This window comes from Schistocerca cancellata, chromosome 8 (assembly GCF_023864275.1).
Source record: "Schistocerca cancellata isolate TAMUIC-IGC-003103 chromosome 8, iqSchCanc2.1, whole genome shotgun sequence".
Classification (NCBI taxonomy): Eukaryota; Metazoa; Arthropoda; class Insecta; order Orthoptera; family Acrididae; genus Schistocerca; species Schistocerca cancellata.
This window is the reverse complement of record NC_064633.1, coordinates 17230163-17252221: the sequence shown is the minus strand read 5'-3', so window position 1 is coordinate 17252221 and position 22059 is coordinate 17230163. Positions and strand designations below refer to the sequence as shown.

The window sequence follows — 22059 nt, the reverse complement described above, 5'->3', positions numbered from 1 at the left end:
ATGTCGGGCGGGTCATTGAGTCCCTCAGGAAAATAGCGGCTAGGGCGGGGAAGAAGTCCGACGTTCACTCTGTGTGCTTGCTGGGGGGCCTTGTCCAGGATGTGGAAGAGGCTCTTCTGGCGGCTACCGAGCGTGTGGGGTGCAGCCAGCTGCAGATTTTGTTGCACATGTCGGCACCAACGATGCCTGTCGTCGGGGTTCCGAGGAAATCATTGGGTCCTTTCGACTGCTGGCTAAATTGGCGAAGGCGGCCTCCATCTCTCGAGGAGTGGAAGCCAAGCTGACGATTTGCAGCATCTTACCCAGGGTCCTCCGGTTTGGAGTCGAGTGGAGAATCTAAACCAGCTACGTCGACTCTGTGACGAAAATGGTTGTAGATTCCTCGACCTACGCTATTGGGTGGAAGGTTGTAGGACGCCCCTAGATAGATCAGGGTTGCACTACACACAGGAAGCAGCAACATGGGTAGCACACTACTTGTGGCGTGCACATGTTTTTTTTTTTTTTTTTTTTTTTTTTTTTAGATTAGGTTCCTCCCCACGGGAAACATACCGTTGGCCTGAAAAATTACCAGTTCATGACACTGATGTGCGTGTGGCAACTGTAAAAAGTGTTATTTCGCCTAAGCAGGTCATTCCAAAGGATTTACATACACTATCTCTCATGTTAGTAAATTGTCGAAGTGTCTGTAGCAAGATAACCGAGTTAGTCTCCGAAATAAACACTAGTAATGCCAATATCATATCAGCTATCGAAATCTGATTGAAACCAGACATAAATAGCAGTGAACTTTTGAGCTCGGATTGGACAATGTTTAGGAAGGATAGGAATGATGCCATGGGAGGTGGTGTGTTCGTTGCAGTTAAAAGCTGTTTAAACGCAGTTGAGATCGATACTGGGACGGACTGAGAAATAGTCTGGATAAAGCTGTCAATCAGACAAGGAGTGACCATTGTATTAGGATGTTTTTATAGACAACCAGCATCCGCAACAGGCCGGCCGCGGTGGTCTAGCGGTTCTGGCGCTGCAGTCCGGAACCGCGGGACAGCTACGGTCGCAGGTTCGAATCCTGCCTCGGGCATGGGTGTGTGTGATGTCCTTAGGTTAGTTAGGTTTAAGTAGTTCTAGGGGACTTATGACCTACGATGTTGAGTCCCATAGTGCTCAGAGCCATTTGAACCATTTGAGCCATCCGCAACAAACGTCGCAGAACGTTTCAGGGAAAGTCTTGAGTACGTAGGAAACAAATATGCAAATTATCCATTAGTTGTAGGCGGAGAGTTTAATCTGGCGCCTATTGACTGGAAAATTACACGTTTATTAGAGGAAGCAGATGCAAAGACACGTGTAAAGTTATTCTAGGAACGCTCTCATCATACAACCTTGAGCAACTGGTTAGAAAACCAACTCGAGATGGGAACATATCAGATACCTTGGCGACAAACAGACCTGATCTTTTTGAGGAAGTTAATCTACAAGAAGGTATTAGCGACCATAAAGTCGTTGAAGCTCCTATGTCAGTGGACGTTGCAAAAAAACCAAAGAAACAGCGTAGAGGTTTCTTGTTTGGGAAAGCAAATAGTCATTAATGAATATCTTCATAGTCAGCTCCAAGAATTCACCGTGGGAAGCAGAGATAGTGAGCATCTTTGGTCCGAATTTAAAGTATTGTCCACCAGGTGCTAGATAAGTATGTGCCTAGCAAAAATATAGGTGTGGGTAAGGATCCACCTTGGTTCAACAAACACATTAGGAAGTTGCTGAGAAAGCAGAGAATTTTACACACTCGTTTTAAACGTAGTCACTGCCCCGCTGAGAAACAGAAATTATACGAAATGAAAGCAGCTGTCAGAAGGGCAATGAGAGATTGTTTTAACGAATTTGAAAGCAATATTTTATCTGCAGATTCTAAAAATAACCCCAAAAAAATTTGGTCGTACGTAAAATCTATGAATGCTACAAATAATTCAATACCTTCTCTTGCTGACAGTACGGGTAATGTAACTGATGATGATAAAGACAAGGTCGAAATTTTAAACCTAGCTTTCAAAAACTCGTTTACGGTAGAGGACTGCAGCACCATTCCTCCTTTCAATTATCAAACAAACGCAAGGATGGCTGACATAGTGTTTAGTGTATCTGGGATTGTAAAACAGTAAAGATCCTTAGACGCCAGATAGGCATCTCGCCCGGACGGTATTTCGACTATATAGAAATATAGCACCTTTCTTATCCATCATCTGTCAGAGATCATTGGAACAGCGGAAAGTTCCACGGCACTGGAAGAAGGCCCAGGACATAGCACTCTATAAAAAGGTTAGAAAATCGGATGCACGTAATTACCGGCCAATTTCACTGACATCGATTTGTTGTAGAATCATGGAACACATTTTGTGTTCAGACTTAATGATCCTTCTAGAATCTGAGAAGCTCATCTGCAGAAAACAGCATGGTTTTAGGAAACAGCGGTCAAGTGAGACACAGCTGGCCCTCTTTGTGCATGATATACAACAGGCTCTAGATACCGGCTCCCAGGTTGATGCCATATTTCTCGACTTTCGAAAGGCGTTCGATATAGTTGCGCGTTGTCGCTTGCCCCAAAAAGTGCGCGCTTACTGTCTATCCGATGACATATGCGGTTGGATAAAAAGTTTGGATCAGATAACACAAGTAACGGGCAAGGCGAACTCTAGATTGCGGTCTATTGGTAGAATCCTGAAGCAATCCGGTCCTTCAACCATGGAAATTGCTTACAGTACTTTAGTTTGCCCAGTCTTAGAATATTGTTCGTCAGTATGGGACCCTTACCAGTTGGGTCTGATTCAAGAGATTGAGAAGGTCCAAAGAGAAGCTGCAAGATTCGTGATCGCGAGAGCGTTACAAATCACATAGAATGTTTGAAGTGGGACACACTTGCAGATAGACGCCGCGCTAAACGGAAGGGGCTGCTCATTAAATTCCAGAATCCGATCTTTGCCGAGGATGTAGAGCATATATTATTACCACCAGCTTTCAAATTGCGAATGACCATCATTCAAAGATAAGGGAAATAAGAGCTCGTACTGAGGCATTCAGACAGTCGTTTTTCCCTCGCGCCATCCGCGAGTGGAACAGAGGAGGGGAAATATGACTTTGGCGCGAACAGCGCCCTCTGCCACACACCGGTTGGTGGCTAACGGAGTATATATGTAGATGTAGATGCTTTGATAGTCAATGCACACCTATGGCAATGCATTGTATAAAGTAAAGTAAATCTTTTTATTCATTCAAGTAATAAAGTGAACTAATATGTCTCTTGTAGTAGTTCTAGTGATCCGCCTTCCAGAGCAATCAAAGAATCTGCAACTACAGCCGAACGATTGTAGTTTTATCTGGTCATGACATACAGAATGACGACGAAGTGATTTCGAGGTGGAACGTTTCCACGACAAGAGGACTAACATGAGTAGCAGTTTTAATGTCGTAGACTGATATTTTTTCAAGTTGATAGTAAAATCCTTACGACTGCCATACTTGGTTGCCACCTTCGAAATGGACGAAACACTCTTACAGTGCCTTCGCCTTCACAGATAGCGCGTCAGTGGCCTGTCGCTAGTGACTGAGAAAGAGGCCGCTGCGGTGGAGAAGTGGATTCTGTTGCGTATGCAGCACGCCAGCCCACGTCGCTGGTGGTGCCTTCAAAAGCTGTACGTGACGGCGCATACTCGCTCATACTGCCAGGGCAACGCCCTGGGCCTAACCGGCCGACGTCTGGCGTTGCAGTCAGCCCGCGCAGAAAGCTGACTGCGGTTCAGACCGGCGCCTGCAATGGACAACTCCAGGTCAGTCCCTGCCGTCACCAACAGCTTAGGTCACTTCCAGTTATTTTTCTCCTTTTCGTTTTCATTTACTCTTGCCTGTTCTTCTTCAAGATCACAGACAAACCGTTTTACACTGACAATCGATGATACCGAATGGTTATAACTAAACTGCAGCTACTCACAGAGGTGTAGGCTGTAATTATCGTGTGGCAGCGAAACGTGGTAAATATTCTAATGCGTTAATGTGGAGCCGATTTACGCCGGGAAAAAATAGTTGTATTTTCGCCACCAGGTGCAAATATGGCGCTGTGAATGCAAAGAAGGCGTATAAAAATGTTGCCATATGTGTTGGATTGGGGCAGGGACGTGGTCAGGAAAGGGCAAACAAGTTAGAAAGGCAACGCTCACACAGTTTCATCTACATCTACATTTATACTCCGCAAGCCACCCAACGGTGTGTGGCGGAGGGCACTTTACGTGCCACTGTCATTATCTCCCTTTCCTGTTCCAGTCGCGTATGGTTCGCGGGAAGAACGACTGTCTGAAAGCCTCTGTGCGCGCTCTAATCTCTCTAATTTTACATTCGTGATCTCCTCGGGAGGTATAAGTAGGGGGAAGCAATATATTCGATACCTCATCCAGAAACGCACCCTCTCGAAACCTGGCGAGCAAGCTACACCGCGATGCAGAGCGCCTCTCTTGCAGAGTCTGCCACTTGAGTTTGTTAAACATCTCCGTAACGCTATCACGGTTACCAAATAACCCTGTGACGAAACGCGCCGCTCTTCTTTGGATCTTCTCTCCTCCGTCAACCCGATCTGGTACGGATCCCACACTGATGAGCAATACTCAAGTATAGGTCGAACGAGTGTTTTGTAAGCCACCTCCTTTGTTGATGGACTACATTTTCTAAGGACTCTCCCAATGAATCTCAACCTGGTACCCGCCTTACCAACAATTAATTTTATATGATCATTCCACTTCATATCGTTCCGCACGCATACTCCCAGATATTTTACAGAAGTAACTGCTACCAGTGTTTGTTCCGCTATCATATAATCATACAATAAAGGATCCTTCTTTCTATGTATTCGCAATACATTACATTTGTCTATATTAAGGGTCAGTTGCCACTCCCTGCACCAAGTGCCTATCCGCTGCAGATCTTCCTGCATTTCGCTACAATTTTCTAATGCTGCAACTTCTCTGTATACCACAGCATCATCCGCGAAAAGCCGCATGGAACTTCCGACACTATCTACTAGGTCATTTATATATATTGTGAAAAGCAATGGTCCCATAACACTCCCCTGTGGCACGCCAGAGGTTACTTTAACGTCTGTAGACGTCTCTCCGTTGAGAACAACATGCTGTGTTCTGTTTGCTAAAAACTCTTCAATCCAGCCACACAGCTGGTCTGATATTCCGTAGGCTCTTACTTTGTTTATCAGGCGACAGTGCGGAACTGTATCGAACGCCTTCCGGAAGTCAAGAAAAATAGCATCTACCTGGGAGCCTGTATCTAATATTTTCTGGGTCTCATGAACAAATAAAGCGAGTTGGGTTTCACACGATCGCTGTTTCCGGAATCCATGTTGATTCCTACATAGTAGATTCTGAGTTTCCAAAAACGACATGATACTCGAGCAAAAAACATGTTCTAAAATTCTACAACAGATCGACGTCAGAGATATAGGTCTATAGTTTTGCGCATCTGCTCGACGACCCATCTTGAAGACTGGGACTACCTGTGCTCTTTTCCAATCATTTGGAACCTTCTGTTCCTCTAGAGACTTGCGGTACACGGCTGTTAGAAGGGGGGCAATTTCTTTCGCGTACTCTGTGTAGAATTGAATTGGTATCCCGTCAGGTCCAGTGGACTTTCCTCTGTTGAGTGATTCCAGTTGCTTTTCTATTCCTTGGACACTTATTTCAATGTCAGCCATTTTTTCGTTGGTGCGAGGATTTAGAGAAGGAACTGCAGTGCGGTCTTGTTTGTTCAGTATGAGCACCGGAAATGTCAACGAGATGCTGCTTCCGTGCAGCGACGTGATCGACAGTTCTTCACAGTACTTCTCGCGATATCTGAGGAACTCGTTCCTGTATAGTGGCGTTTACATCACGTAGAGACCGAATGTGTCCCTGGTAAACGCTTTCTTTTAGGTACCCCAGAGCCAAAGATCACATGGATTCAGATGACTTCATCTTAACGGCCATGCACCTAGAAAATCTGTAGAGATAACACGTTCGTGGAAGGTTGCATTAAGCAGATCTTGAATTGGGCGAGGGACATGAGGTGTTGCCTCATCTTGCATGCAAAAGCACTGTCCACACAGTTGCGCTAGAGCACTTACATGCCACACAAGGAGGTTTCGATAACGTCCAGTGCAAACGTCATGGTACACCTGACAGGCCCTCTGGTGTATTCTTTTCTAAGAAGTAGGGAATAAGACCGTGAACAACCCGAATTTTGTGGCCCAAATTCGACATTTCTGTGTATTCACTGCAACCTGTAGACGCAGACGCTGACGCTGAAAAGACGAGCCCGTCCTTGGCTCGAGGTGGTGCAGTTTAGACAAAATTTGTCATTCCTGCGGTTCCTGTAAAAGATATATTATTGATATTGTTGATTGGTCCTGCTGTGACTTGGCAAGACAACCAAGCCACCATGAGGAAGCCGAAAGGCACGCGTTTAAACTCACGCAGGCTGGCGTGAGGTCTGGAACAGGTAAACTAATTATACTAGCAAAAATAATACGGAGCTGCTGGAATACTCAACTTTAATCCATAATTGGTGAACATCGGTCTGACGGTACATGCGTCACAAGATAAATAGCAAATGATAATGGCGCCTTGCTAGGTCGTAGCAAATGACGTAGCTGAAGGCTATGCTAACTATCGTCTCGGCAAATGAGAGCGTAATTTGTCAGTGAACCATCGCTAGCAAAGTCGGCTGTACAACTGGGTCGAGTGCTAGGAAGTCTCTCTAGACCTGCCGTGTGGCGGCGCTCTGTCTGCAATCACTGATAGTGGCGACACGCGGGTCCGACGTATACCAGCGGACCGCGGCCGATTTAAAGGCTACCACCTAGCAAGTGTGGTGTCTGGCGGTGACACCACAGGTCCTAGCTGGTGTAGCCTGGAAAAGAGAAAGACACACTCTGGTGAGGGGTTAGTAAAACTTAATCCTTCAGCAGGTCAGGCCAACGCGTGGTTGGCCTGTGATGAGGTTGTTGGCCCAATCCACGGATGAGCCGGTTGCGGGAGCGTCCCGTCTTCTCGCAGAACTTCCTGGCGAAGGCGCGAATCCTGTCTCGGAGAGGCAGGATCCCGGTGTCCTCGTGGAGTTGGCGCGTCGAGAAGTGCATCGGAAGATGCATAGCAGTCTTCAGGGCGCGGTCCTGTATCCGCTACAGAGTCGCAATGTGAGCATCTGCGGCTTTCCCCCAGACCACGGCCGCATACTCTAACAGTGGGTGAAACAACGTTAGGTAAAGCGTGATGCCGTGTTGCAGTGGCAATGACGACTGCGGGTTTAGCAGTGGATACAGGGCGCGAAGGCGTCCTATTGCTCTCCCTTTCACATCTCGGATGTGATGCTTCCATGTGAGCCCTCGGTCTAGGGTAACCCCTAGGCATTTCGCCGTCCCACTCCATGGGATAGGTTCTCCCAGGATTTCGACTGGCGGCAACCTGTAGTGTAAAATGTGCCTCATCATTACACAGAATACTGGCCGGCTACGTGTCATCAACTCCGATTCGTGGCAGAAATCGAAGAGCAAATTCATAATGTTGTCGCGGATCATGATGTTTCAGTTATTGCACCTTCTGGGTCTTGTACGGATACCAGTGGAAGACAGACCGAAAAACTTTCCATACTGTTGCCCATGGGATGTATAGCTCTCGTGACACTACACGAGCAATAACAGGACCCGGGAAACGTGCTGCATATTCAGTTACAGCAACAGCAACATCGTCATCAACTTCCAACCGGGATAGGTCACCATCCTCTTCCAGGTGCCACACTAAACTCATCCGTGTTTTCATCATCTTCTTTAAACCATTTGATGACATCTGGCCTCTCCTCGGACATTCCAGTCGGCCATACGCTGTAGTTGCTGCCGTTCACGTATAACAGTTTCGCAACAGCGCACGGTCTCACTTCTCGGTGGCCACACTGTTCACTCACGTTATGCCTTACAAATCGCAGCTTGGATGCCATACCGTCATAAAAACAAGTGTACAGCGCCAGACTTGAATGCGGTGTTCACAACTGGAATTTCATTTCCTAGCCTAAATCTGTTCTGCATTAACGCGTTAGCATATCTTCCAAGTATCGCTGCCGTACGATAATCACAGCCGACACTAGACCTAGTGAGTGGCTGCACTTTAATTATAACCACCAGGTGCATAGTCATAAACCGAGTTCGGAAAAAAAATCACAATGTATGTTTATGCATGTATGAGTGCGTGGGGGGCCAGGTACATAGTCATAAACCGAGTTCGGAAAAAAATCACAATGTATGTTTATGCATGTATGTGTGCGTGGGGGGCCAGGTACATAGTCATAAACCGAGTTCGGAAAAAAAATCACAATGTATGTTTATGCATGTATGAGTGCGTGGGGGGCCAGGTACATAGTCATAAACCGAGTTCGGAAAAAAAATCACAATGTATGTTTATGCATGTATGTGTGCGTGGGGGGCCAGGTACATAGTCATAAACCGAGTTCGTAAAAAAAATCACAATGTATGTTTATGCATGTATGAGTGCGTGGGGGGCCAGGTACATAGTCATAAACCGAGTTCGGAAAAAAATCACAATGTATGTTTATGCATGTATGTGTGCGTGGGGGGCCAGGTACATAGTCATAAACCGAGTTCGGAAAAAAAATCACAATGTATGTTTATGCATGTATGAGTGCGTGGGGGGCCAGGTACATAGTCATAAACCGAGTTCGGAAAAAAAATCACAATGTATGTTTATGCATGTATGTGTGCGTGGGGGGCCAGGTACATAGTCATAAACCGAGTTCGGAAAAAAAATCACAATGTATGTTTATGCATGTATGAGTGCGTGGGGGGCCAGGTACATAGTCATAAACCGAGTTCGGAAAAAAATCACAATGTATGTTTATGCATGTATGTGTGCGTGGGGGGCCAGGTACATAGTCATAAACCGAGTTCGGAAAAAAAATCACAATGTATGTTTATGCATGTATGAGTGCGTGGGGGGCCAGGTACATAGTCATAAACCGAGTTCGGAAAAAAATCACAATGTATGTTTATGCATGTATGTGTGCGTGGGGGGCCAGGTACATAGTCATAAACCGAGTTCGGAAAAAAAATCACAATGTATGTTTATGCATGTATGAGTGCGTGGGGGGCCAGGTACATAGTCATAAACCGAGTTCGGAAAAAAAATCACAATGTATGTTTATGCATGTATGTGTGCGTGGGGGGCCAGGTACATAGTCATAAACCGAGTTCGGAAAAAAAATCACAATGTATGTTTATGCATGTATGTGTGCGTGGGGGGCCAGGTGCATAGTCATAAACTGAGTTCGGAAAAAAAATCACAATGTATGTTTATGCATGTATGTGTGCGTGGGGGGCCAGGTACATAGTCATAAACCGAGTTCGGAAAAAAAATCACAATGTATGTTTATGCATGTATGTGTGCGTGGGGGGCCAGGTGCATAGTCATAAACCGAGTTCGGAAGAAAAATCACAATGTATGTTTATGCATGTATGTGTGCGTGGGGGGCCAGGTACATAGTCATAAACCGAGTTCGGAAAAAAAATCACAATGTATGTTTATGCATGTATGTGTGCGTGGGGGGCCAGGTACATAGTCATAAACTGAGTTCGGAAAAAAAATCACAATGTATGTTTATGCATGTATGTGTGCGTGGGGGGCCAGGTACATAGTCATAAATCGAGTTCGGAAAAAAAATCACAATGTATGTTTATGCATGTATGTGTGCGTGGGGGGCCAGGTACATAGTCATAAACCGAGTTCGGAAAAAAAATCACAATGTATGTTTATGCATGTATGTGTGCGTGGGGGGCCAGGTACATAGTCATAAACCGAGTTCGGAAAAAAAATCACAATGTATGTTTATGCATGTATGTGTGCGTGGGGGGCCAGGTACATAGTCATAAACCGAGTTCGGAAAAAAAATCACAATGTATGTTTATGCATGTATGTGTGGGTGGGGGAGGGGAGGGGGGGATGTAAGTCAGAGTCTGTGTATGCACGCAAGTTTCGTAAGTTCCGCTTCCTCCGCTTCCTTTACCAATTTTTATATTAATTTTGGTGACTGGACGTGGTCTGGGGATGGCTAACAGTGAGAAAATGATTCGTTGCAAAATAAATTTGGCCTCGTTGTCTAATACGACAACGCATTACTTTACTTTATGAATATTAGAGTTTTTCAGTTTTCTAAGTGGAACAATGTTTGTTTGAACGAATAACAGCAAGATTCATTATAGTTTACGGACTTTTTGCAAGTAACGCACTTCCTAACAATGCCTAGGCCCAGAGCTGCATACTTCCTGGTTACCGCGGATTTGTTCAGGTCTGAGGGCTTCGTCGTGGGTAAGCCTGGACGCTTCTGGAGAAATTCGACTAACTGGAAGTAAATAGATGTTAATAAACCTTAGCTGAAATTCACTAAATCAAGACTGGTACGCAGGTAATTTCGTTAGTTTTATTTAAAAAAAAAACTAACGGCAAACTTGTTTAGGGATACTCCTATAAACATGGTGTTGTTGTGGTCTTCAGTCCAGAGACTAGTTTGATGCAGCTCTCCATGCTACTCTATCCTGTGCAAGCTTCTTTATCTCCCAGCACCTACTGCAACCTACATCCTTCTGAATCTGCTTAGTGTATTCATCTCTTGGTCTCCCCCTACGATTTTTACCCTCCACGCTGCCCCCAATACTAAATTGGTGATCCCTTCATGCCTCAGAACATGTCCTACCAACCGATCCCTTCTTCTGGTCAACTTGTGCGACAAACTTCTCTTCTCCCCAATCCTATTCAATACTTCCTCATTAGTTATGTGATCTACCCATCTAATCTTCAGCATTCTTCTGTAGCACCACATTTCGAAAGCTTCTATTCTCTTCTTGTCCAAACTATTTACCGTCCATGTTTCACTTCCATACATGGCTACACTCCATACAAATACTTTCAAAAATGACTTCCTGACACTTAAATCTATACTCGATGTTAACAAATTTCCCTTCTTCAGAAACGCTTTCCTTGCCATTGCCAGTCTACATTTTATATCCTCTCCCCAATAGCAAAACTCCTTTACCACTTTAAGTGTCTCATTTCCTAACCTAATACCCTCAGCATCACCCGACTTAATTCGACTACATTCCATTATCCTCGTTTTGCTTTTGTTGATGTTCATCTTATATCCTCCCTTCAAGACACTATCCATTCCGTTCAACTGCTCTTCCAAGTCCTTTGCTGTCTCTGACAGAATTACAATGTCATCGGCGAACCTCAAAGTTTTTATTTCTTCTCCATGGATTTTAATACCTACTCCGAATTTTTCTTTTGTTTCCTTCATTGATTGCTCAAGATGCAGGTTGAATAACATCGGGGAGAGGCTCCAACCCTGTCTCACTCCCTTCCAAACCACTGCTTCCCTTTCGTGTTCCTCGACTCTGCCATCTGGTTTCTGTACAAATTGTAAATAGCCTTTCGCTCCCTGTATTTTACCCCTGCCACCTTCAGAATTTGAAAGAGAGTATTCCAGTCAACATTGTCAAAAGCTTTCTCTATGTCTACAAATGCTAGAAATGTAGGTTTGCCTTTCCTTAATCTTTCTTCTAAGATAAGTCGTAAGGTCAGTATCGCCTCACGTGTTCCAGTATTTCTACGGAATCCAAACTGATCTTCCCCGAGGTCGGCTTCTACTAGTTTTTCCATTCGTCTGTAAAGAATTCGTGTTAGTATTTTGCAGCTGTGACTTATTAAACTGATAGTTTGGTAATTTTCACATCTGTCAACACATGCTTTCTTTGGGATTGGAATTATTATATTCTTGTTGAAGACTGAGGTTATTTCGCCTGTTTCATACATCTTGCCTACCAGATGGTAGAGTTTTGTCAGGACTGGCTCTCCCAAGGCCGTCAGTAGTTCCAGTGGAATGGTGTCTACTCCGGAGGCCTTGTTTCGACTCTGGTCTTTCAGTGCTCTGTCAAACTCTTCACGCAGTATCGTATCTCCCATTTCATCTTCATCTACATCCTCTTCCATTTCCATAATATTGTCCTCAAGTACATCGCCCTTGTATAAACCCTCTATATACTCCTTCCACCTTTCTGCTTTGCCTTCTTTGCTTAGTACTGGGTTTCCATCTGAGCTCTTGATGTTCATACAAGTGTTTGTCTTATCTCCAAAGGTGTCTTTAATTTACTTGTAGGCAGTATCTATCTTACCCCTAGTGAGATAAGCCTCTACATCCTTACATTTGTTCTCTAGCCATCCCTGCTTAGCCATTTTACACTTCCTGTCGATCTCATTTTTGAGACGTTTGTATTCCTTTTTGCCTGCTTCATTTACTGCATTTTTATATTTTCTCCTTTCATCAATTAAATTCAATATTTCTTCTGTTACCCAAGGATTTCTACTAGCCCTCGTCTTTTTACCTACTTGATCCTCGGCTGCCTTCACTACTTCATCCCTCAAAGCTACCCATTCTTCTTCTACTGTATTTCTTTCCCCCATTCCTGTCAATTGTTCCCTTATGCTCTCCCTGAAACTCTGTACAACCTCTGGGTTAGTCAGTTTATCCAGGTCCCATCTCCTTAAATTCCCACCATTTTGCAGTTTTAATCTACAGATCATAACCAATAGATTGTGGACAGAGTCCACATCTGCTCCTGGAAATGTCTTACATTTTAAAACCTGGTTCCTAAATCTCTGTCTTACCATTATATAATCTATCTGATACCTTTTAGTATCTCCAGGCTTCTATAAACATATTGTCCATAAATTTTTACTGAAGACAGTGAGAAACCGGCGACAATCGACGATCGGATGCACCGCGACGTCGCCCCATCCGCCGGACAGTTGTCCGCAGAGAAGTCAATTGTACAACTGTATGTTTCACTCATCACGCTCGTACCACAGACGTAGTATCTCGATATTGCAGAATACGCACATATGTAAATTTGTATCGCTTATTTTCTTTAAGATTTTTTAACTAGTCATTGTTTCATTTGTAACGGCCAGTTTGTCGTGACAGAGTATATAAGGGTGTTTCCGCAAGAGCGTGCAAAAATGTAACAGGACATAGAGAGTGCTGCACTGAACAGTTTGAGACAGGGAACCTGGACTCGGAGAAGCCAGCTTAGGGAGGTACGGAAGTAAACTTGTCTACCGCTTAGTCTAGCATTGCTGTTTCTCAGCTTATTTGCAACTAATATGGTACAAATGTACCCGTACTGTGCTGCTTAACCGGCTGCAGTGGAAGCCCGGTTCTAGGCGCTTCAGTCTGGAACCGTGCGACCTCTACGGTCGCAGGTTCGAATCCTTCCTCGGGCATGGATGTGTGTGTTGTCCTTGGATTAGTTAGGTTTAAGTAGTTCTAAGTTCTAGGGGACTGATTACCTCAGATGTTAGGTCCCATAGTGCTCAGAGCCGTTTGAACCATTTTGTGCTGTTAATTTGGATTTATATTCTTTATTTCCTACAAGGAAACAAAGTAGACGAGCCTGACTACTAGGAAATCATGATGCAGGTTTTGTTTACTTTACTTGTTCGTGCAAACAGTTTTACCTAAGTTTGTAACCTCCCCCTCACTTATCGACCTTAATGGCAGTAAAATTAAACCGCGAGTACCTAATGGAAATTTGGGAAAAGCAATCGTCACCGAAGTTAATCTGTAGGTAAAGAGGGAGGAAAGGGTTACATCTAAATGAAAGGAAAAATGCAAATGAAACTGGTGGAAATTAATTTTGAAAACGGGTACAGTTAATAAAGAAAGTAAATGTGCGGTCGTTGCGTTAACAATTAACTGCCGTTAATTAGATATTTGAGATTTGGGGAAAATTACGGTCGCCAGTCCTATGGACAACTACTATAATAACTGAAAAAGAAAGGTTATTGCACATATAATTAGCACTAAAAGCGTGGCAACTGAAGGTTGACAAGTGTGGTGTGAAAACTGAATGTTTGTCAGAAGTAGTAAATTTCGCTACACTCTGACTTAATTTAGGAAAAGAATTAATAAAACCGGAAAATTGAAAGTTAATTTAGTGACTGAAATTAATAGTGAACTTTGTTTCTGAAGCACTACGAAATTAAAAAAAAAAAGGAAGGTTAGTCTTGGGCTACCTCAACATTCATTTCAAAAGCTACTTGAATCTGCGCAATTTAGAAATAAGAGATTTAACTTTGAACTTGAATTAAATGATTCTGAACAATTAACAATAGTAAAATTTAGTACGTACCAAGCTGAGCTGTAGTCACATGTAAGCTAAAATATGGTAACAAAACTCGCACTCTTAATTTGTGCTTGTGTAATCTAAATATTGTAGCCAGCTATGAGTACCTTAACTGAACTTTGAAATTAAAGCAGTGAAATGCAATGATAAGACTTTAATGCTGGCGTTTGAATTTCAACGACACTCGGGTTCATTTCGGAAAAGGAAGGGACCCTGCTTGGTAATGCAATTGGAACGATGAGCAACAAAGGTTCATGCTAATTTCCTGTAATTTTGTGAGGCGAATGGAACAAATTTAATAGCTGAGGTCTGCCATACAGGCTAAAACTTTACGTGCTTCCAGTCTTCCTTGTTGGTTGATTGAAGGTTTGAAGCCGTCGGTCGAGGAGATGGCGACAGTCACTCATTGTCGGCCCTCGCTGTTGCAGAAGCTGGATGTTGGCGCACCTTCTTCTCGACACTGTCACCAAGCAAAACGGGCTCTTGATGTGCGCCAGCTAATGCTTCCCGTCCGCGACACAGTGTCAGAAACTATCATAGCAAGTCGAGCGCAATTACATGCTGCCAAACCCCGAAAGCGCGGCAACTCGCGGGAGCGTCACACAACCTACCTGCTCCACCGCCCTACTCCAGCCAGACTCTGCTCAGCCCGCGCTCCACGCGGCAGAGTTAACACTACCAAAGATCCTAACCACTTTGGTTCTTCACACGACCTATCGATGTAATCGTTCGATAGCATATTTTTCCCTAGGCAAGACCCAGCGTAAAAATACAATTAATATTTACAAAACAAACCATTTATACATCGACATATAACAATTAAAATATATAAAGACACAGAAATGTCACATCTTCAGGTAACAAAATAAGGAAAAAAAATTTCCCGATCGCTGGATTGGAAAGGGAGGTCCTATTCCATCACCTGCGAGGTCTCCTGATCTGAATCTTCTTGATTGTTTGCTATGGGGATATCCAGAGTCACTTGTGTATGAGACCCCAGTAGATACGGAGGTGGAATTAGTCGCCAGAATTGTAGTTGCCAGTAATGTGATTCGAAACACACCACGGATATTTGTCGGGCTGCACCAGAAACTTGTTCACCAATTTCATGCATGTATTGAGTTTGATGGTCATCAGTTTCAGCACATTTTGTGAGAAACAGCACAAAAGGGAAGTTCATTGTGTCAATGATGGTATTTTCAGTTAACTGTGACTACATAAAAAAGTACACAGTAATATAATTTTATTCCTATTATCTCCTTAACTTGCTTCTCCGACCCCAGATTTCCTACCTCAAATTGTTCAGTGGAGCATCTTCTATGTCATGTTAAATTTTTGTACTCTCTTATGGAATCGCCTTGCATGTTCTGGAAAATAATCCGATTTGATCCAAACATTCGCGGTCGGCAACCTAAGTGATGGCACGCCTACCTAGACCCAGCCATGCTCGTGTTAATAATTAAAAGTATTCCACTTCCAGATTGAAGTTTGCTGTTTTGTACTGTTTTTCCGAATTAATCTTTCATGTTATAACTGTCCCGAACAGCACTTCCATAGTTGTTGCAAGAACACATGACCGAAGGTGAAAGCCAGACATAATATCTTTCGCAAGATCGCCGCTAGTAAGTGGAGATCTCGAGCACAAACCCTGAGAACCACAGCACTAGCAACATGTTAGAGAGCTGCAGATTACGTGCGTCCAGTTTGGTCCAAATACATCCCAGCACGTATAACTAAGAAGGCGCTAAACTAAACACGTCGGCCTGTCACAGGTTGCCTGAAGCTTACATCTCTTGTAAAATTCTACCATTTCGCAGGCGTAGTTCCGCCAGATATCCGCCGAGAAGTAGTTGACAACGCAGGGAGAATTAAACTGGCTCACCAGGGAGCCAATCCATTACATAGGCACGTTCTAGCAGCCACAAGGCCATTCCAGTCTTGCAAACAGCAGCAGCTACAGAGAGGAAAAAATCGTCGATTTCTCGTTTCGACTTGCGACCAACTCTCCCGTCTCCATTCTGGAGTTGGAAGATCCACGAGTAACCGCCAGTAACGGCACTTTCCTGCGGATACCACCAACTGTGACTCCGGAGTACCATCGTTCATGGAGCACGTACTTGACTGTCAGCTGTGTCCTGCATCTTTCATGTAAGGAGATCTGCTTCTGACTCCGAGAGTAACTGCCACTGCAAGGTTTTGGTCGGTATTAGTGTAACTTTATTATTCTTTCCTTTATTTGTTTCAGACTCAAATAAAATAACTGTCAAGTAATATGTTCCGCCAATGGAATCTACTGAGCAAGAACGACCATACAGTTTTGTCCACTGATATCATGGGTAATTTACGCACACCTCAAGCATAGAAACCGAATCATTACTCATTGTTGTCCTACCAAGGGACGTAATACTTTAAAACTCATAGTTCATCACTTTAACAAGTTGTTCAAATTATTTTTGTCCGCTGCTCGTGGTCTCGCGGTATCGTTCTCGCTTCCCGAGCACGGGGTCCCGGGTTCGTTTCCCGGTGGGGTTAGGAATTTTCACCTGCCTCGAGATGACTGAGTGTTGTTGTGTCGTCTTCATCATCATCATTCATCCCCATTACGGTCGGAGGAAGGCAATGGCAAACCACCTCCACTAGTACCTTGCTTTGTACGACGGTGCGGGTCTCCCGCGTCGTTCCCCCACGCTCTTTGAAGGAGTATGGGACTTCATCATCATCATCATCACGGAACGATTACGAACGACTGTTCTGCACGAAACCCGAGGAACGACTCCCCGCTCGCATGATGCCGCGTGACCATTAGCGCCTGGTGAACGTAAGACAGGGAGACAATGCCCCTGCCGCAAAAAAGCCAGCTTCAAAAGTTCCAGAGAACCAGCCGTGCATAAGGGATACAATAAACTGCGTCATACTTTTGTCGATAGTAGTATAATTGTGTGCATGGGCGTGTATATGGGTATATACAGGAGTGGAAAGAGAGAGAGAAAGAGAGAACGAGCGCAGGAGGGAGGGGGGGGGGGGGAGAGAGAACAATATCGTTAGAATCCCAGTTCAGTACAAATAACATTAAGGGGGTTGATGTCGTTCTTCTACATCTAGTAATTCCACTGTGAACGGTAGGTTAGAAATAGTGCCACTGAGATGAGGTGTCAGGTACGTTTTACAGCCAAATGCCCTGTTTCCTTTCACTCATATCAAATTTCATTGGTAAAATAAACGAAGTAAACCCCTCCTCAATATTTTCAACATTTCTGTCGTGTCACAGGCGTTGCATCACTGCCGTTGCGTGTCTGCTGCTGCTCTATACAGCATCTTGTACGTTCAACATTTGTACGGCGGAGGGGGCTTCCAGGAACATACCGCTCCTTGTCTATCCAAATGGAGGAGCTCTTAAGGTAACTATGACGCACACATAATTGACTACAGCTCAATGTACTTATTTCAGTCTCAGTAGATAGCAAATGAAATTACAAAGTAAACCGTAATATTGTCAAACGTTTTATTTCATATACTTGATGAAACTATAAAAATATTTTAATGTAATTATGTTCCACTAGCAGAGAAAGTGAGTCATTTACTCGTAACTGAGAACTAAGGATGAAATGCAAAACTTATAGAGCTTTTCATCGTAGTTGATCATGAGAAGTGTGCGATAATTCGACTTCCACATTCTTCCATTTCAGTCTGTTCTGTGACACCACGTAATGCCGCAGTCCTGTCGGTGCCACAGAGTTTGTCTTCTGGGGTTTTACAATGCGTTTTCCTATTGGCAAGCTCACACTTATTAAAAAATCCCACGTTGTTTTTTAAATAAACTTAACGGACCCCATCAGCGGTGGACGTCTTCAAGGACCGATTCACTCCTCGGCTCGCCACTGATTGAAGTAAAATTTCGTTTCCACCTGTTTCCGTGCAGAGGTTTGACAACACGGTTTAAAAATTGGAGAACAATTGTTCATTATCGACGGCTGTCGTCCGCTTTTTCTGTCTCTCCACGTGGAAAACTGGTTCACATCTTCTTCAGCATCGGCATCCAAATGACAAATCAGTTTCATAACCTCCCTCTTTCGACTTATTGGCGTGTTTAATAATCTTGACACTCTGTCTGAAAGATGTATTATAATACACACTTGCGGCAGCCATTACGTGATTCTCGTCAAATCTAATCTGGTGGTCCCCTGGCTACGAAGCATGTTCCACAGCTGCTGATCTACCTGTTTCTCCCCTGCTATTCATACTCTAATGTTCATCTAGTCGCTTTTATACTGTTCTTTTTCTAGTAGCCACGAACAGGACTCCACAACTACACGGTACCCTGCAAATTCCTGTTTATTCCACAGGCATGAAAGAGTCTTTGACCGACCCTTGGAGTTTTCGCACGTTATACGTGAGTCTCTATAGTGAGCCGATATCGCGTTTCTTCAAGATATTTTCAGTGCGGTCGGTAACATCTTTAATGAGAAATGAATGATAACTGCCTCGGTGTATAGTCTCATTAAACAGCTTTATGCGTATATACCAGATACAAACGACGTAAGGAACAAAATACACCATTGGCCATTAAAATTGTTACACCAAGAAGAAATGCCGATGATAAACGGTTATTCATTGGACAAATATATTATACTAGAACTGACAGTTGATTACATTTTCACGGAATTTGGGTGCATAGATCCTATGAAATCACTACCCAGAACAACTACCTCTGGCCGTAATAACGGCCTTGATACGCCTGAGCATTGAGTCAAACAGAGCTTGGATGGCGTGTACAGGTACATCTGCCCATACAGCTTCAACACGATACCACAGTTCATCAAGAGTAGTGACTGGCGTATTGAGATGTGCCAGTTGCTCGGCCACCACTGACCAGACGATTAAAATTGGTGAGAGATCTGGAGAATGTGCTGGCCAGGGCAGCAGTCGAACTAGTTCGGTGAAATCTCGTCGATCGAGATCCGGCGAATACTAAAGGACGCCTGTCGTCGCCGGGAAGAGTCACCGACATTTTGGCTGCAACGAAAGTTGCTACCAGTGACGTTGTCTCTCACCCCTAGACGTTTGATCAGATACTTTGAAACATCCTGTATGTTGACGCAGATTCTCGGGCCTGCACCCCAAGAAACGCCCAAAGGACGAAGGGCATTTGAGGAAACTTCACATTTTTTATTTACGCGCTTAATGTGATGTAATGATCGGTGTAAAGTCCTACGTACTTGGCCACCTTTTTGACCGAGAAATAAAGGGACCTAATACACTATTAACATTGCTACACCACGAAGATGACGTGCTACAGACGCGAAATTTAACCGACAGGAAGAAGATGCTGTGATATGCAAATGATTAGCATTCACACAAGGTTGGCGCCGGTGGCTACACCTACAACGTGCTGACATGAGGAATGTTTCCAACCGATTTCCAATACACAAACACCAGTTGACCTACGTTGCCTGATGAAACGTTGTTGTGATGCCTCGTGTAAGAAGGAGAAATGCGTACCATCACGTTTCCGACTTTGATAAAGGTCGGATTGTAGCGTATCGCGATTGCGGTTTATCGTATCGCGACATTGCTGCTCGCGTTGGTCGAGATCCAGTGACTGTTAGCAGAATATGGAATCGGTGGGTTCTGGAGGGAAATGCGGAACGCCGTGCTGAATCCCAACGGCCTCGTATCACTAGCAGTCGAGGTGACAGGCATCTTATCCGCATGGCTGTAACGGATCGTGCAGCCACGCCTCGATCCCTGAGTCAACAGATGGGGACGTTTGCAAGACAACCATCTGCACGAACAGTTCGACGACGTTTGCAGCAGCATGGACTATCAGCTCGGAGAACATGGCTGCGGTTACACTTGGCGCTGCATCACAGACAGGAGAGCCTGCGATGCTGTACTCAACGAAGAACCGGGGTGCAAGAATGGCAAAACGTCTTTTTTTCGGATGAATCCAGGTTCTATTTACAGCATCATAATGGTGGCATCCGTGTTTGCGACACCGCGGTCAACGCACATTGGAAGCGTGTATTCGTCATCGCCATACTGGCGTATCACCCGGCGTGATGGTATGGGGTGCCATTGGTTACAAGTCTCGGTCACCTCTTGTTCGCATTGACAGCACTCTGAACAGTGGACGTTACATTTCAGATGTGTTACGACCCGTGGCTCTATCCTTCATTCGATCCCTGCGAAACCCTACATTTCAGCAGGATAATGCACGACCGCATGTTGAAGGTCCTGTACGGGCCTCTCTGGATGCAGAAAATGATCGACTGCTGCCCTGGCCACACATTCTCCGGATCTCTCACCAATTGAAAACGTCTGGTCAATGGTGGCCGAGCAACTGGCTCGTCACAATACGGCAGTCACTACTCTTGATGAACTGTGGTATCGTATTGAAGCTGCATGGTCAGCTGTACCTGTACTCGCCATCCAAGCTCTGTTTGACTCAATGCCAAAGCGTATCAAGGCCGTTATTACGGCCAGAGTTGGTTGTTCTGGGTACTGATTTCTCAGGATCTATGCACACAAATTGCGTGAAAATGTAATCACATTTCAGTTCTAGTATAGAATATTTGTCCAATGAACAACCGTTTATCATCTGCATTTCTTCTTGGTGTGGCAATTTTAATGGCCAGAAGTGTATCTTAATAGAAGCAGTTCAAGAGTTATCTAGCCTAAATTATATTGCCATTACGTTCTGGGTGTAAATGCAAAAACTCTCTGTACACTGATTTAGTAAAGTACAATAAAGTTACACTTGACGTTCCCCTCCATACAGTAAGCACTGGAATCAGGGCCCTATGGAACGGAAACCTGCAGCTTAAATCACGTGCTCGATAACAGATTTGCAACTACGGTAGCAACTTCTTAGGGAGGGGCACTGCCACACTGTTGATTTAATGACGGAAGATTCCGACAACCTCTCCATCGCCTCGGCATTATCTCATCTTCTTCATGTGGATGCCGCAGTCAGAAAGAAGTTAACCATACTTTTTTATGGCTGCAACAGGAGATATCAAGAAGCCATGATAGTAATGCACCATCTGAATTACTTTGGCAATGTATTACCAAGGAACATTCAAACTCTTACTTTCAGAAGACCTAAAACTGTGTAATGTACCGTAGCATTTTATAGCGGAATAACAAATAAGAACACACGAAAAATGATTTTTTCACACTATAATATACTAACTGAATTTGTATGCTTCGTGTTATCAACTTTCATATTTTATTAATTAATATATTTGAATTTTGTCAGGCCATACGCTACATTTCAGGTTAAATGAGGATAACTTTATAGCTTTCGTTATAACGGTACTTGCGCCGAATCTTTCCTGTTAACGGTTTCAGGCTGTTACGCATTTAGGTGTTCAGAAATCATAGTGAGGCTTACTGTGTGGGCGATGTCTAAAAAAGTCATTAATATATTTAAAAACCATTTTTAATACACGGTAGGACACTGACTTCGTTACAGTCTCAACGTCCTTTTTATGTCAGCGGGCGAAAATACGTTCTTCAGTAACGATTGATAAGATTTTCGTGTTTACGTCGGTAGCAGCTGTGCACATATCTTCCACGCACTATCTGCTAACATTTTCAAAACTCTGCGCTTTTGTTGTGAATGGTGGTTTGATCCCAGTGTAGGTGCCAGTTCATTTTTCAGCGAACCGTATGGCCGAAGTTACAATTTTGTTTCTTGCAGGCTAACGCATCTACTAAGATGTAACCTCGACTCTACCTCCTCATCCTCGGTCAACTGAATTTTCAGATTAATCTCATTGACGTTTTTA

General features: G+C 44.1%; 1 protein-coding gene across 1 annotated transcript in view; it reads left to right on the top strand.

Annotated features, from left to right (window-relative positions):
- The first annotated feature begins 3783 nt into the window (after nucleotides 1-3783).
- The window catches only part of LOC126094977 (uncharacterized), a 41319-nt gene continuing 23043 nt past the window's right edge, over nucleotides 3784-22059 (top strand). The window contains exon 1 of the mRNA XM_049909631.1: nucleotides 3784-3821. The gene's annotated coding sequence lies outside the window, so the exon portion shown is untranslated. The remainder of the gene's footprint in view (nucleotides 3822-22059) is intronic.